This window comes from Manis pentadactyla, chromosome 12 (genome assembly GCF_030020395.1).
Source record: "Manis pentadactyla isolate mManPen7 chromosome 12, mManPen7.hap1, whole genome shotgun sequence".
NCBI classification, from domain to species: Eukaryota; Metazoa; Chordata; class Mammalia; order Pholidota; family Manidae; genus Manis; species Manis pentadactyla.
The window spans coordinates 93463400-93477717 of record NC_080030.1 but is presented as its reverse complement, the minus strand read 5'-3'; the positions used below and the strand labels follow the sequence as shown (position 1 = coordinate 93477717).

The window sequence follows — 14318 nt, the reverse complement described above, 5'->3', positions numbered from 1 at the left end:
GTATTTTATTTTTTTTTGATGCAGTTGTGAATGGAGTTGTTTTCCTGATTTCTCTTTCTGTTGGTTCATTGTTAGTGTACAGGAAAGCCACAGATTTCTGTGTGTTGATTTTGTATCCTCTGAGATCGGGAACTAGACAGGGATGCCCACTCTCCCCACTGTTATTTAACATAGTACAGGCAGTCGTAGCCACAGCAATCAGAAAAAACAAAAAAATACAAGGAATCCAGATTGGTAAAGAAAAAGTTAAACTGTCACTATTTGCAGATGACATGATACTGTACATAAAAAACCCTAAAGACTCTACCCCAAAACGACTAGAACTGATATCAGAATACAGCAAAGTTGCAGGATACAAAATCAACATTATACTACTCAATCACTACATCGGTGATACAGTAACCCAGAGCGACATGATGTAGGGAACACAGGTCCTGAGCCACAGAGACAAGGACCTAATCACAGGAACCTTCTCTTGACCCCCAGATTATCTGATCCCTTGGAAAGACCAGTGCACCCACACCTTTTCTTCCCTCCCACCTTCCTGCCCTTTCTCTCCCATAAGTAGGAATCTTTGCTCCTTTTCTCTTTAGAAGACAGTTTCTAGTTCCCCAGTGCTCAGAGAATATCACTGACACACATCTCTTGACATCCTGGCCACTTTTGGGGAACATACGGTTTCAAGATGTTTCCTTTTTCATTTGTGCTTCATGGCTCAGGTGCCTTCCTCCCTGGAACTCTGCTGCCAGAGGTTCAAGTGATGACAGCCAAGAAGCAGGCCAGTATATTCAAGAACAGCAGACAACTGAATTGGCTGTCTCCTCACTCACTCTCTGACTGACTGGCCTGGGCCGTGCTTAAGTACAGTACACCAGTAGGGCCATTATGACGTAAGTCAGACAGGGTTCCATCGCGTTCTGACACGTGCATCGGAGCAGACCACTGATGAGGGGGGGGATCCCTTTTACCCAATACAAACTCTACCATCAACTTGAATTTTTATCTTGCACTTCATATCAAAACTTGAGAACCAATAATGTGGATTAAACAAAAGACAATTACTGTATGTATCTAGGGTAACCACATTACTAAATCTCCCCCAGTGTGAGGATAAGGCATTCCCTGAGAGAAATAGGCTTAGACCCATGCCTGCCCTATAGAACATGGTTAAGTGTCCTATCTTAGCAGTACCATATAACTTATGTACACATGTAAGTTATATGTGAGGTGTATGTGTATATTGGGTTTGCAAACACCTTGTGATTCCATACAGCCCCAACATTTATTGAATTTTCCCCACTGTAGGGGACAGGCATTTCAACAACCCATTGTCTCTTGCAACTCTTTCCCCCGTCACTTCCCCAGAGCCTTCAGGGAAAGAGGAAGCCACTGGCTTTACATCCCATGGCCCTCATTATGAATCCTGTGCTTGTCGAGCATGAACGCTTCATTCCCTGGCATCTGTTCTAGGCCCCAGTCTCCTGGAAATGAAAGGGCTGTGCACAGGGTTTGAACTCCAGTTAGCTCCATTCTACTTCCAACTTCCCACTGACTGCCTCCTCCCTGAGGGGCAGTATGTATTTGCTGCTCTAGAGCCAGGCCATGATCCAGCCAGCTTCAGCCTTCTTTACCTCCAGTAGGTTCTGCCTCACGCTGTTCCCCCCACATGGGCTCGGCCTCTTGGCAGCCGCTAAACGGTAGGCACATTTCCCAAGATATTCTCAGCCTTGTCAGCTTTTGGAAAAACCCAAGCCCAAAATTAGATCTTTTACACATACCAAGTTGGTAAAAATTAGATCAACCTATACAAATGATAGTAAGGATATGGGTAAAAAAGAGAACCTTTATGACATAAAATGAAGTATTGACCTATGTAGCTGTTCTGGAGAACAATTAGCCTACATTGTATGAAATTAATGCGTATATCACCTATGAGCCATGATACGGAGTGGTATAAGAGGGCAGATGTTTCCTATCAGCACCTCGTGCTCTTCAGTTTCTTTGATTATTCCCTTTCCCAGAATGAGGTTCATTTTCTATAGATGTGCAGAAGCATCACATGGTGAAATAGCATAGGTTTTGTAGTCAGATAGCTTTGGGTACGATTCCTGTCCCTGCCTCTTAGGATGTGTGAAATTGAGTAAATTACTTCATTTCACTGAACTCTCGTTTCCCTTATTTGGCAGTACTCTTAGAGGACTGACATGGAATAATGTAGGGTGTGTTTAAGACATGTTTAAGTGTCAGCACGAAGATCTTGCACAAGCCCACTCTGCATGCAAGTTAACACAACTGCATAAGATCACAACCTCCTTATTTCTCTTCTAACAACCTTGGGATATCAAAACCGCCTCTTTACTTCCAGCTCTGACACAGGCTCAATCCTTATCTTTGATATATTCTGGCCTTTTTATTTTTCTATCTTTTCTCCTTTAGTACGCTAAGTTCTCACTTAAGCTACTTTCCTTGGCATTTTGCGTCCTTGTGCTTTTTCCCAGCATTTCTTTCTCCCTTCTCTCTACACCAGAGGCCAGCAATTTCTTTTTTCTGTAAGAGGCCAAATAGCAAATAGGTTAGGCATTGTGGGTCGTATGGTCTCTGTTGCAACTATTCAACTCTGCCATTATTATGGGAAAGCAGCCATAAATAATATCTAAACGAATGAGTGTGGCTGTGTTTCAAAGTTCATATATAAAATGTTACATATAAAAATAGGCAACAGGACAGATTAATCTTGTAGGCTCTAGTTTGCTGACCCTTGATTTATGCTATTAAATCCCAGCCAGTTTTATTTCCTTTGTAGATTCTGAAGAGCAACATTATTACCTATGACAACTGACCTCTTAGAATATGGAAGATTCCAGCCCCTCTGTATCTGTAGATAGCAATCCTAGATGTTAGACAAGAACTTTTCTTACTCAAATTGTTTACCAAACTTAATAAAAATACAACAAACCAGGTAACCCACAAGGCCTGCTCCCTTCTCTCTTTTCAGGACCAGTGTGCTGAGTATTGGGGGAAAAAAATGCAAAATTGGAAACTCAGCTGTACTCGGGAGAGAGATCCTGTACATGATGCTGACGGAAAAACATGTAAGAATAAGTGCCTCATGTGTCAACAGATACTATAAGTACCTCTTTCAACTGGCAAGTCTAAAAGATAGCTACACGGTACTCCTGAATGAACGGCTATTTCTCATCTGCTTGTGGCTCCCTCCATGAATATTATTCTTTTTGTTAATTCCCAAATATTGTCTCTTTCTCTTACATCCCCTAAGTTAAAATGAACCCTAGCAAGGACAGTTAATAAGTGGTTGATTCCTACTCTATTGTCTATCATATTGCTGTGACCTGTAAGTGCTAGATAGTAGATAATTGCTCTTTATGCCTTGAACAAATCCTAGGGAGAGTTGAAGATGATCATTTGGAATAGTTGACCAGAATAGTTTTAGAGGGTTGCTTTTGTCAACTGTATGGGACACATTTATTGTATAATCTGGGGTGTGTTCCTTCAATTCATTTTCCCTTGGTGAATGGTGTTCAATTGGAGTGCTTTATGATCCAACTCAACCACTCTTGATTTGCGTTACTGGGACAAGTAACAACCACTGTTGGTGTCATCTGTATATAGAGGTAGTTTCCTAGGTGACCTTGATGAGTACTCACAGTTCTAAAATTTGATGCATATATCACAATGCTATTAATGGTGGCATTTAATTCACGTGCATTGAGTAAGCATTTAATGCTTCTCCACAAACACGCACACACTCATCACCTCTCTCCTTGTAAAAACCTACAATCTAGTAGTAGTATAGCTCATGTGAGAAAATCTAACCAATCCAAGTGCTGCATTTTACACATGTGAGAAACTGAAGTTTTTTTTTCAGTTCAAGGTCTCATGAAGGAGTGAACTTCCGAGCGAACCTAGAATCCAGTTATGAATGCTAGCCTGGTATTCATTCACGTTATAAAAAATTCTTTAATAGAAGTAAGATAGCACAGTAGGGCAGTGCTAGGCTTTTAACATCACATGGCTATGTCAGCTCCATGTTTTTGGACAGGTTTTTTCACTTCCCTAGACTTCAGTCTCCTCATTTTTATAATGAGGGTAGGGGCAACAATAATCGTGTTAGCCACATTTTGTTTCTCTTGAAACAGAGCATGGAGCCGGTAGCTTCAGAGGAGGGGCTGGGCCCACTGCCTCCTTCCAGTGTGGAGCACATCAGTATCCACTCAGGAACCCCTTCAGTTGAGCCCTTCCAAATGTGCCCCCGTGCAGCCATGCCATGAGGGCCCTGACACCAGACACCCTGACTCACACACTCCAGCCTTCAGTAAGCTAGCCCAAACTACCAGGCGCACACAGTCTACCTAGGGACCTTCCTTACCCAAGGCCGATCCTTCAAGACTGGGAGACGTAGCTCTTTCTCCTAACTGATAAAGTCAAGCACAGAAAGTCAAACGAAATGAGGAGACAGAGGGATATACTTAAACAAAACAACATGACAAAACTAAGGAAAAGAACCAAATGAAACAAGAGTTAAGCAATCTATCAGACAAAGGTTCAAGTTAATGATTATGAAGAAACTCACCAGACTTGAGAGAAGAGTGGAGGAACTCAGTGACAACCTCTACAGAGAGAGAGAAAATCGAAAACAAACCAATCAGAGATGAAGAATGCAACAAGCACAATAAAAAAATGACAAATACATGAGCGGGAATCAGCAGCAGACTGGAGGGTCCCGAAGAGCAGGTCAGCACCTTGGAAGGCAGTGATAGGAAGTACTCAAGCTGAACAGAAATAAGAAAGAAAAAAAGGAAATGAGGATAAGTGAAGAGAGCTTTGGGACAATATCAAACATCTAAACATTTGCATTATAAGAGTCCCATAAGAAAAGAGTAAAAGGAGTAGAAAACTTATTGGAAGAAATAATAGCTGAAAACTTCCCTAAACCAGAGAAAGGAACAGACATCCAGGTGTAGGTAGCAGAGAGAGCCCTAATCAAGCTAACCCCAGGTAGGCCCACACCAGGACACATCATGATTGAAGTATCAAAGATCAGAAAATATGAGAAAATCTTAAAAACAGCAAAAGAAAAGCAACGGGTTACATACAGGGGAAACCCCATAAGACAATTAGCTGATTTCCCAGCAGAAACTCTAGGAGAGTGGCACGATATATTCAAAGTTCTGAAAGAGAAAAACCTACAACCAAGAATACTCCACCCAGCAAGGTTATCATTCAGGATGGAAGGGGAGATAAAGAGCTTCACAGATCAAAATAACTTTAAGAGTTCACCACCACTGAACTGTCCTTACAAGAAATGTTAAAGGGTCTTCTTTAAGAGGAAAACAAGACCCTAACTAGAAGCAAGAAAAATCTGAAAATGAAAATTTCACAGGTAAAAACAAATGTGTATCAGTGATAGTAGATCAGTCCCTTAAAAGCTAGTATGAAGGTCAAGACCAAAGTAATGTAATCAATTACATTTTAAAAGTTAGTTAAGGGAGTCACTAAATAAAAAGGTGTAAAAGAAGGAGGAGGGGGAGTAAAAAATGTATTGTAATAATACATTGGAACTTAAGTAACCATCAACTTACCATTGATTGCTATGTGTGTAGGATATCCTCTAAGAACCCCATTGTAACCACAAGCCAGAAACCTATAATGGATACACAGAAAATGGAAAAACAAATTTAAATGTAACACTTAAGAAAGTCGCAATACACAAGGGGAGAGCAAGAGAAAAAGAGGGTAAGAGAGGAACAAGACAACCGTGAAACATTTGACAAAATGGCAATAACTACATACCTATCAATAAGTACTCTAAATGTAAATGACTAAATGCCCCAATCAAAATACATAGGGTGACCGAGTGGATAAAAAACAAGACCCATCTGTTTGCTGCCAAAAGAGATTAACTTTAAATCTAAATACTGAAACTGAAGGGATGGAAAAAGATATTCCATGAAAATAGGAAAAAGAAAAAAGCTGCAGTAGCTATACTTCTGTCAGACAAGATAGACTTTAAAACAAGGGCTGCAACAAGAGACAAAGAAGCTACATGACATAGTGATTAAGGGCACAATCCAGCAGGAAGCTGTAACAATTATAACTATTTATGCACCCAACAGTGGAGCTCCTGAGTATATGAAGCAAATATTAACAGACATAAAAGGAGAGATTGACAGTAAAATAATAATAGTATAGGACTTTAATGCCCCACTTACATAATGTGGATAGGTCATTCAGACAGAAAACCAATAACTAAACAGTGGATTTGAGTGACAGATGACATGCAACTGTATTCAAATATATTAAGAATGTTACATACAAAAACAGTAGAATATACATTCTTTTCAAGAGCACATGGACAAAAATGTACAATTAAAAAAACACAGAAACAGACTCGTAAACAAAGAGAATGGACATTCGGTTACCGTAGGAGTAAGGGGATGGCTGAAACAGGCGGAGGGGATAAAGCGGTACAAACCTCAAACCATAGAATAATTCAGTCATAGGCTTGGAAGTACAGCATAGGGAATAAAGTTCCTAATATTGTAAAATTTTTATGTGGTGACCAATGGTAACTACACTTATCATGGTTAGCATTTAATAATGTATATAATTGATAAATAACTAAGTCATTTATCTGAAACCAATATAATATAATATTATATATAAGCTGTATGTCAATAAAAAATGTTTGAAAAAGAAGAATTTAGCAAGCTCAAGAAACAGAAAGGATTGCCGTAGAGGAAGTGGGGACAGGGATGAGGGTGAAACAGGTGAAGGGGATAAAGAGGTACAAACTGCTGGTTATAGAAATTAAATAAATCATGGGGAGAGTCAGTATGGTCATACCTTTGTGTGGTGACAGATGGTAACTACACCTATCACGGTGAGCATTTTATAGTGCATATAATTGTTGAATCGTTGCATTGTATACCTGAAACTAACATATATTTATTGTATGTCAACTGTATTTCAATAAAAAAAGAGAAACAAAGGAGGTCATTGTGTCTCAAGATTATTGCATGGGAATTTCAGGAAATGAGTTTGGAAAGATCATATAAGTCTTTTTAGGCCAAGAGAAGAACTTTGAATTTTATTCTTTGTGTGATCAGAGGCCACTGGAGGTTTTTGAGCATAGCCATGACTGTAACTAGAATACCAGCAATCTGAATCATTACGGATACCTTCTTTTCCCAAAGGTACTTGATTAAAAATCCATGACTTTATATTTCTTTGAATCTTCAGGATATATTTTACCACCACTTACCTATTTCTTACATGTGCAAAGGGAGCTCCCTAAAAAGAATATTTATATTTCATATATATATATGCATAACACACACACACATGCATATATATATATTCATGTTACATACAGTCATACACATGCTTGTTTTGGTACCAAGTGAAATATGATCCTAAGATACTTTCTAGATCACCTGCCCTTGAGGAAGGTGATCTAAAAAGTATCTTAGGATCATATTTTGTTTTCCTTTTTAAATCTCTTCCCTTTCTGATAAAGGATTTGTGTCAGTGCTCCTAAGCTTCCATGTGCAGTAAGAATCACCTGTGAGGTTTTATAAAATTCAGATTCACTGACCATCCTGACAGTTTAATTGACATCATCTAGATTGGAACTCAGTAATCTGATTTTTAACAAGGAGTCCAGGTGATTCTGGTGCAGTTGACCCAAGATCCGAATACTGCAAATTGTATACAAAATATTTCTCTTCCAAAGTTTCACTTGGTACCAAAACAAGCATGCGTATGAGTGTATGTAACATGAATATATACATATGCATGTGTGTGTGTTATATGTATATATATATGAAATATGAATATTCTTTTTAGGGAGTTCCCTTTGCACGTGTAAGAAATAGGTAAGGGGTGGTAAAATATATCCTGAAGATTCAAAGAAATATAAAGTCATGGGATTTCAATCAAAATTGGGCTCCATACTTTAAGAAATAATATAATGGGTTGACCTACAAATGAAGGAACTAGAATGGTGAGTTCCTTGTATGTATGGAAGTACAGCATAGGGAATAAAGCTCCTGATATCGTAAAATGTTTGTGTGGTGACCAATGGTAACTACACTTAGCAGGGTGAGGGGTAAGTGTTCCGCTGGAGTTCCAAAACCACAGCTTCTGATGGAAAGTGAGAGAGCTGTGGGAAGCTGGACCTGGAGACCCAAAACTTGCCTTCAAATGTCTGAAGCCTTAATGCCTGGAGGTCATGGATTCAGCAGGCTTGTTCTGTGTTGGCCTGAAAGTGTGAAATAAGACAAAAGGATGGACGTTATAGGGAGATAAATTTGGACACAAATAAAGGAGACTCTGAAATTGCTTGAGTTGATTTCCTTAGAGTATCTACCTGTGATGAGGGATCTTCTTAATAATAACTGAGCTGCCTGTCCATCTTGGGGCTATGCAGAGCGATTCTCTGTGAAGGAAGTGGCTTATTGCCCACACCCTCCGAAGCTCCTTCTGAACCTGAGTATATGTAAACAAGATGACTATTGGCTCTTTTCTCTTCTAGGCAAATAGAAGCAAAGGAAAAAAATAAGCATCCCGGCAACAGATCAAATGGGACTGAAGCAACTCAGGAAAGGTGAGTCATTACCTTAATTTGGCAAGAATGGTCTTCCTGTAAGTCAACACTTATCTATCAAATATATGGAAAGAGGTGTCAGTGTTGCCAACCCGTGATCTTGCCCTTAGTAGGTGGGAAGCCGTCATTCACGTGAATATCACTGGTAACTTGCTCAGTATAGAAATTTAACGCCAAATGGAAAGCTTCCACTCTAACACTTTACAAAGCACTTTAAAAAATAGTAGTTTGTTTAAGTCTCTGAGCCTGCTCGAATACTTTTTCTGACCTTATATTATAGATGGGGAAAATGAGATTCAGCTGCTACAACAAATCACTACCAAAAGTGGGGTTAAAACAGCACAAACTTATTACCATATGTCGCTGGGTTCAGAAGTCCTGAATGGATCTGTGTTGAGACCAAGATGTCAGTAGGGCTGTATTCTTTGGTGGAGGCTCTGGAGGAGGGTCTTCTTGGCCTTTTTCTAACTGCTAGATGCTGCCTGTAATCCTTGGCTTGTGGCTGTCTTTGAAGTCAGCTTGGGGAGATGGAATCGTTTTTATGCTGCATCGTTCTGACACTTATTTTCTTGCCTCCCTCTTTCACTCATAAGAACCATTGTAATTACTTTGGGTCTCCCTAGATGACTTAGGACAATCTCTCCATTTTAGAGTCAGCTGATTAGCCATCTTAATTCCATCTTCAACCTCAATTCCTCCTTGCCATATAAGGCAACATATTTACAGTTTCCAGGAATTTGAATGTGGACATCTTTGTGGGTCATTAAACTGCCTCCAAAGCAAGGTTAAGTGGTTGCCTCACTTGAGTCAAAATCTTCAGATGTTTAAGCCAAATCAAGTAACTCTGTGAAAACAGCCATTTCCTATATAACCTTGCCTTCTTTTCAGGATATATGTGATGAGTTTAGAAGCCAAATGAAAAATGGTCGACTTATCTGCACCTGAGAAAGTGACTCTGTCCATGGTCCAGACTGCAGGACATGTGGCAGTAAGTGCACTATGTGTAAGGAACAGCTGTGAGTAGTTTCCAAAAATGGCCCTTGAATTGTGAGTCTTAAAGTAGTAATAATCATTTCTCATCAGTTTGAGAAAACAACACGTTTTTAAAGCAGATCTAGTAACTGATGAGTGTCTGTTCCCTTTGGTAGCATTGTTTCTTTACACTTTTTTCTTCAAGGGAAAGAGAAGCAGCCGAAAGAAAAAAGAAAGACAAGGAGAACACGGGAAGCACAGGAGAGAAGAACAACGAAAAGCAGGTTTTGACGGGTGCGTGTTTGACAGGTGATACTGAGATCTGGACGGCTGGTCATAAAGTTAATTCATTCAACAGATACTTACGGAGTCTGTTCCAGTCATTGTGGACACAGCGGTAAACAAGAGAGGCCCGGCCTGATGTGATAGAGGCAGCACGCTCTTCAGCGTCCCGAGAGGGACCCTCCTTCAGTCCCCACGTGTCCGTGCGCCCCGTGACGACGGTCAAATTGTCGTTGCTCCGAAGTGAATTTCTTTTCTGAAGTGTTAAAACATATCATCAAGCAATTAGATACCAAAATTAAAAAAAAGAAAGTATCAAAAACTTACCTAGATGATAAGTTCTTGAGTTGGCATTCCATTGCCGCCTTGTGTTCATTTTGGGGCTTTAAAAATAATGTCCAATGCTTTACAACACTAATAGATAGAATATGACGCAGCATAATCTTTTCTAATCCGTCCCTGGACTCCAGTTAAAAAAGTGAATTAGAGAAATTTCCCCAGAAAGGTCTTCCCATAATAAGCCACCTTTTCATTAGGTCCATACTGACCAAAATAGATGAAAAATTAATAATAATTATCATTAAAAAAAATGAATGTGATAAACATTTTGGTAGGTGAACAGCTTTGAGAAAAAACTTTATTGTACAACTCCAAATGATCTCTCCAGGCTAATCTGGATCAAATTTTTTCACTTAAAAAATTCTGTTTTTAGAAATTTCAAACAAAAAAAATACTCTCTATATATGTGTAAGTAAGTCCTTCTTATTTTTCAGGGAACAAAAAGGCAGCTCTATCTTCTTACAAATGTATAGGAATTTTATTCTCTGCCAGGTAAAAGCAAAGAAGACAAGAAGGATAGCCTGGTTGTTAGCAGATTTCTGATCACAATCCAGAATTGATGTTAATTGCTTAATCTCTCTGAGACTTATGTTTTCCCATTTGCAAAAGGGGATAATGAGTGTTTATCTTAGAGGTTTTTAAAAATAACAACCAAAGGAAATCCATTAGAGACACAACACAGTGACTGTTAAAAGACAAACTTGATAAAGAAACTTTTTTTAATTTTCATTCTTGAGGAACAAAGCTGAAAGTGTGTTGACATGTTTGTGTCAGCTAAAAGAGCATCTTTTAGTTCATTCCAGAGCTTTTTATGTGTGGAACAATGATCAAAATTGTAGGGAGACGGATTTGGTGCTCAGCTTAGTGAACATCGTCTAAACATTGTGCAGACTGCCTTAGATGGTAGTAAAATTCTATGGGGGCAAGACAATTATTTGCCTGGGATTCTATGCAGAGGATTCCCACTTCCTAAGCAGATATTGAATTAGGGTGCCTTTAAAACGTATTCATCTCTAAGATGTAATTTTCCCTAGGTTTTTATTTTCCCCTCAAGTGTCTGAGTTTGTATCTAACCAAGCAATTTTATATTCAGTTGTAACGATCAGATTATCATAGTAACATCTTTTTTTTTTTTACTCCTACCTGCAGGATCAGTGCCATGAATTCCGGGACATGGTGAGAAACTGAAAGCTGGTGTGCACTGCAGACTATGATCCTGTTCGAGGTCCATATGACAAGATGCACCCCAACAAGTGTGCCACGTGTCAGAGCATGTTGTACGTGAAGAGGTTTATGGCTTCGTTTGATATGTTGTGCCTGTTTGCAAAAAAACACTTCCTCTTAATCGAAAACTTACGCACTTGACATCACACATTAAAAATAGAACAATTGCTCTTCACTTTAGAAGTTGGCAGTGACTTTCCAAAGCACTTTCAAAGAAATTTTTATTTTGATGATGAAAAACAATGATGTTTGGAGCATCTGGGAAAGAGATCGCAAGCTATTGTACAGTGATAGAATCAGGACATGCAAAGGGGAAGCTTATGAACTAAGGAGCATGGGACAGGCCAGTTCACTTCACAGTGTCTTAGTTCCTCCTGTATATAAAGGACATGATAGCTATACAGGACAGTTTTCGTAGGGATGCAAGGAGATAGCATTTTAAAAAATGTATCCAAGCCTTCACGTCCTATAACTATATAGAAAACAATCAATACTGGAGAGTTTAGTTATAATTTAATAGGAAAAATAAAAAGAAATGAAGCAACTCTCTATATGACAGCCGTAAGTTTGATCAAGGAAAAAAGAAATCGGTCTTATAGGTTCATACAATTTTGTATGACAGTATAATCACTGAATTTACGAAAGTTGATAGCATTGCCAGGAAAGTATTAATGAAAATTCCAATAGTCAGTACTCGTTAGTATAAAGAGCATTTTAGATAATTTTTGGATATGAGAAAATTGTGTTAGATTTGCTAATGTTTAGAATTGGAGAAATACGTGGTTAAACAAATTCAATGGTAACCCTAGAAAAAAATACCCTATGCTTTTTTTATTCTGCAGTGAGCGAGAAGTTAACGAAAGAAAAAAGAATGAAGAAACATCAAGTGCCAAGCCCTCAAACTATGCAAAGGTTATTTCTTAGAAGCTACGAAGATAACTGTTTTACTGCTCATCCTCAGAATCTTGAATGCTACTCCAGTTTTAGGATAATAAAGATGCTAATCTTTTGCTTCAAAGAAAATTCATTTTGCCAATATTGTCACTTTGGGATACAATAAGATTTTTTTTTCTGGATTTGACTCTAATTGTGTTTCTCAGTTTTGTAGAGAATTCTCCTCCTGTGTGTGTCAATCATCATTTTAATCTCTCCTCGGAAGCAATGTGAGTTGACAAATAGTAAAATTCTTTACCAGCGCAAGTGCATGCTTGCTTATCTCTGACACTACACGTGGAGTGAGGCTTCAGGTAGCTTGGTGACGTTGATTTTAATGATTCAGGTAATAAATTAAACCAAAGCATGCCCTGTAGCTTCTTTCCTTGATGTCTTTTTCTGTTTTCTGCAGATGGTTTTCTCAGTGTCAGTGAATCGATAGTGTGTGTGCATGATGCTGCCTTTCCTGTCTGCTTTTCAAGACTGCAAAGAACATGTCTGTATTCAGTCCTTAATAATGATTATCACATTTATAGAGTTAGGTTCTTGTGGACTGCCCTTTGGTCAAGAGTGCACCCCACATGGAGAACGAGGGAAATGAAGGATGGGAGGGAGCGGCGAGGGAGACGAGGAGCTCTGTGACGTGCTGTTTGGTGTTTCCTTGCATTTCTAGGACCTGCGCAGAAAGGTTCAGGGTGAGGCGGAGGGTGGAACCTCGAAGATCTCTTCACCAACTTTCATGTATATCATACAGTATTATTAGCTATAATCACTAGGCTGTATATTAGGTCCCCAGAACTTATTAATCTTTTTTGTTTTTTTGTAGATAATTATTTTTTATTGAAGGGTAGTTGACACACATTATTACATTACATTAGTTTCAGGTGTACAACATAGTGATTCAACATTTATATACATGACAATTCTAGGTACCAGCTATCTCTGTACCAAGCTGTTACAATATCTTGACTATATTCATTACATCCCGGTTACTTATTATTTTACCATTGGAAGTGTGTACTTTTTTTTTTTTTTTGTGAGGGCATCTCTCAAACTTATTGATCAAATGGTTGTTAACAACAATAAAATTCTGTATAGGGGAGTCAATGCTCAATGCACAATCATTAATCCACCCCAAGCCTAATTTTCATCAGTCTCCAGTCTTCTGAGGCATAACAAACAAATTCTTACATGGAGAACAAATTCTTACATAGTGAATAAGTTCTTACATGGTGAACAGTACAAGGGCAGCCATCACAGAAACCTTCGGTTTTGCTCATGCATTATGAACTATAAACAGTCAGTTCAAATATGAATACACATTTGATTTTTATACTTGATTTATTTGTGGATACCACCTTTCTCTCTTGATTATTATTATTTTTAATAAAATGCTGAAGTGGTAGGTAGATACAAGATAAAGGTAGAAAACATAGTTTAGTGTTGTAAGAGAGCAAATGTAGATGATCAGGTGTGTGCCTGTAGACTATGTGTTAATCCAAGCTAGACAAGGGCCATAAAACATCCACATATGCAGAAGATTTCTCTCAGAACAGGGGGGGTGAGGTTCTAAGCCTCACCTCTGTTGATCCCCAATTTCTCACCTGATGACGCCCCTGCGACTGTGCCTGTCTTAGGTTGTTCCTCCCTTGAGGAATCTTACCCGTCTCTGGCTAACCAGTCATCTTCCGGGGCCATACAGGGAAATGTAAAGTTGGTAAGTGAGAGAGAAGCCTTATTGTTTGAAATGGTTAGCTTCTTACTTCTTTGCATATTTATGCCCTGTAGCTTCTATGCCCAGCATTTGTCTTGAGGTATCTTTACCACTTGGAAGAATTATGATACTTGGTAAATTTGATATGAGGCACAAATTCTATTTAAGGGTTGTAATTAGGAAGGAAGAAGAAAAGCTATAGAAGTAGCAGGCGGAAAAAAACATGGG

The 14318-nt window shown here is 38.8% G+C and overlaps 1 long non-coding RNA gene across 2 annotated transcripts; it reads left to right on the top strand.

The window, feature by feature from the left end:
• The first annotated feature begins 338 nt into the window (after window positions 1-338).
• LOC130679868 (uncharacterized) lies at window positions 339-12466 on the top strand. 2 transcript variants are annotated; one of them, XR_008992849.1, is made up of 7 exons: window positions 339-890; window positions 2996-3092; window positions 8555-8626; window positions 9515-9614; window positions 9804-9907; window positions 11369-11496; window positions 12286-12466. It is a non-coding gene; the product is annotated as an uncharacterized LOC130679868 (long non-coding RNA). The 2 variants fall into 2 exon arrangements; XR_008992848.1 differs by having other exon boundaries at window positions 343-890; window positions 9804-9892.
• Window positions 12467-14318: the final 1852 nt, after the last annotated feature.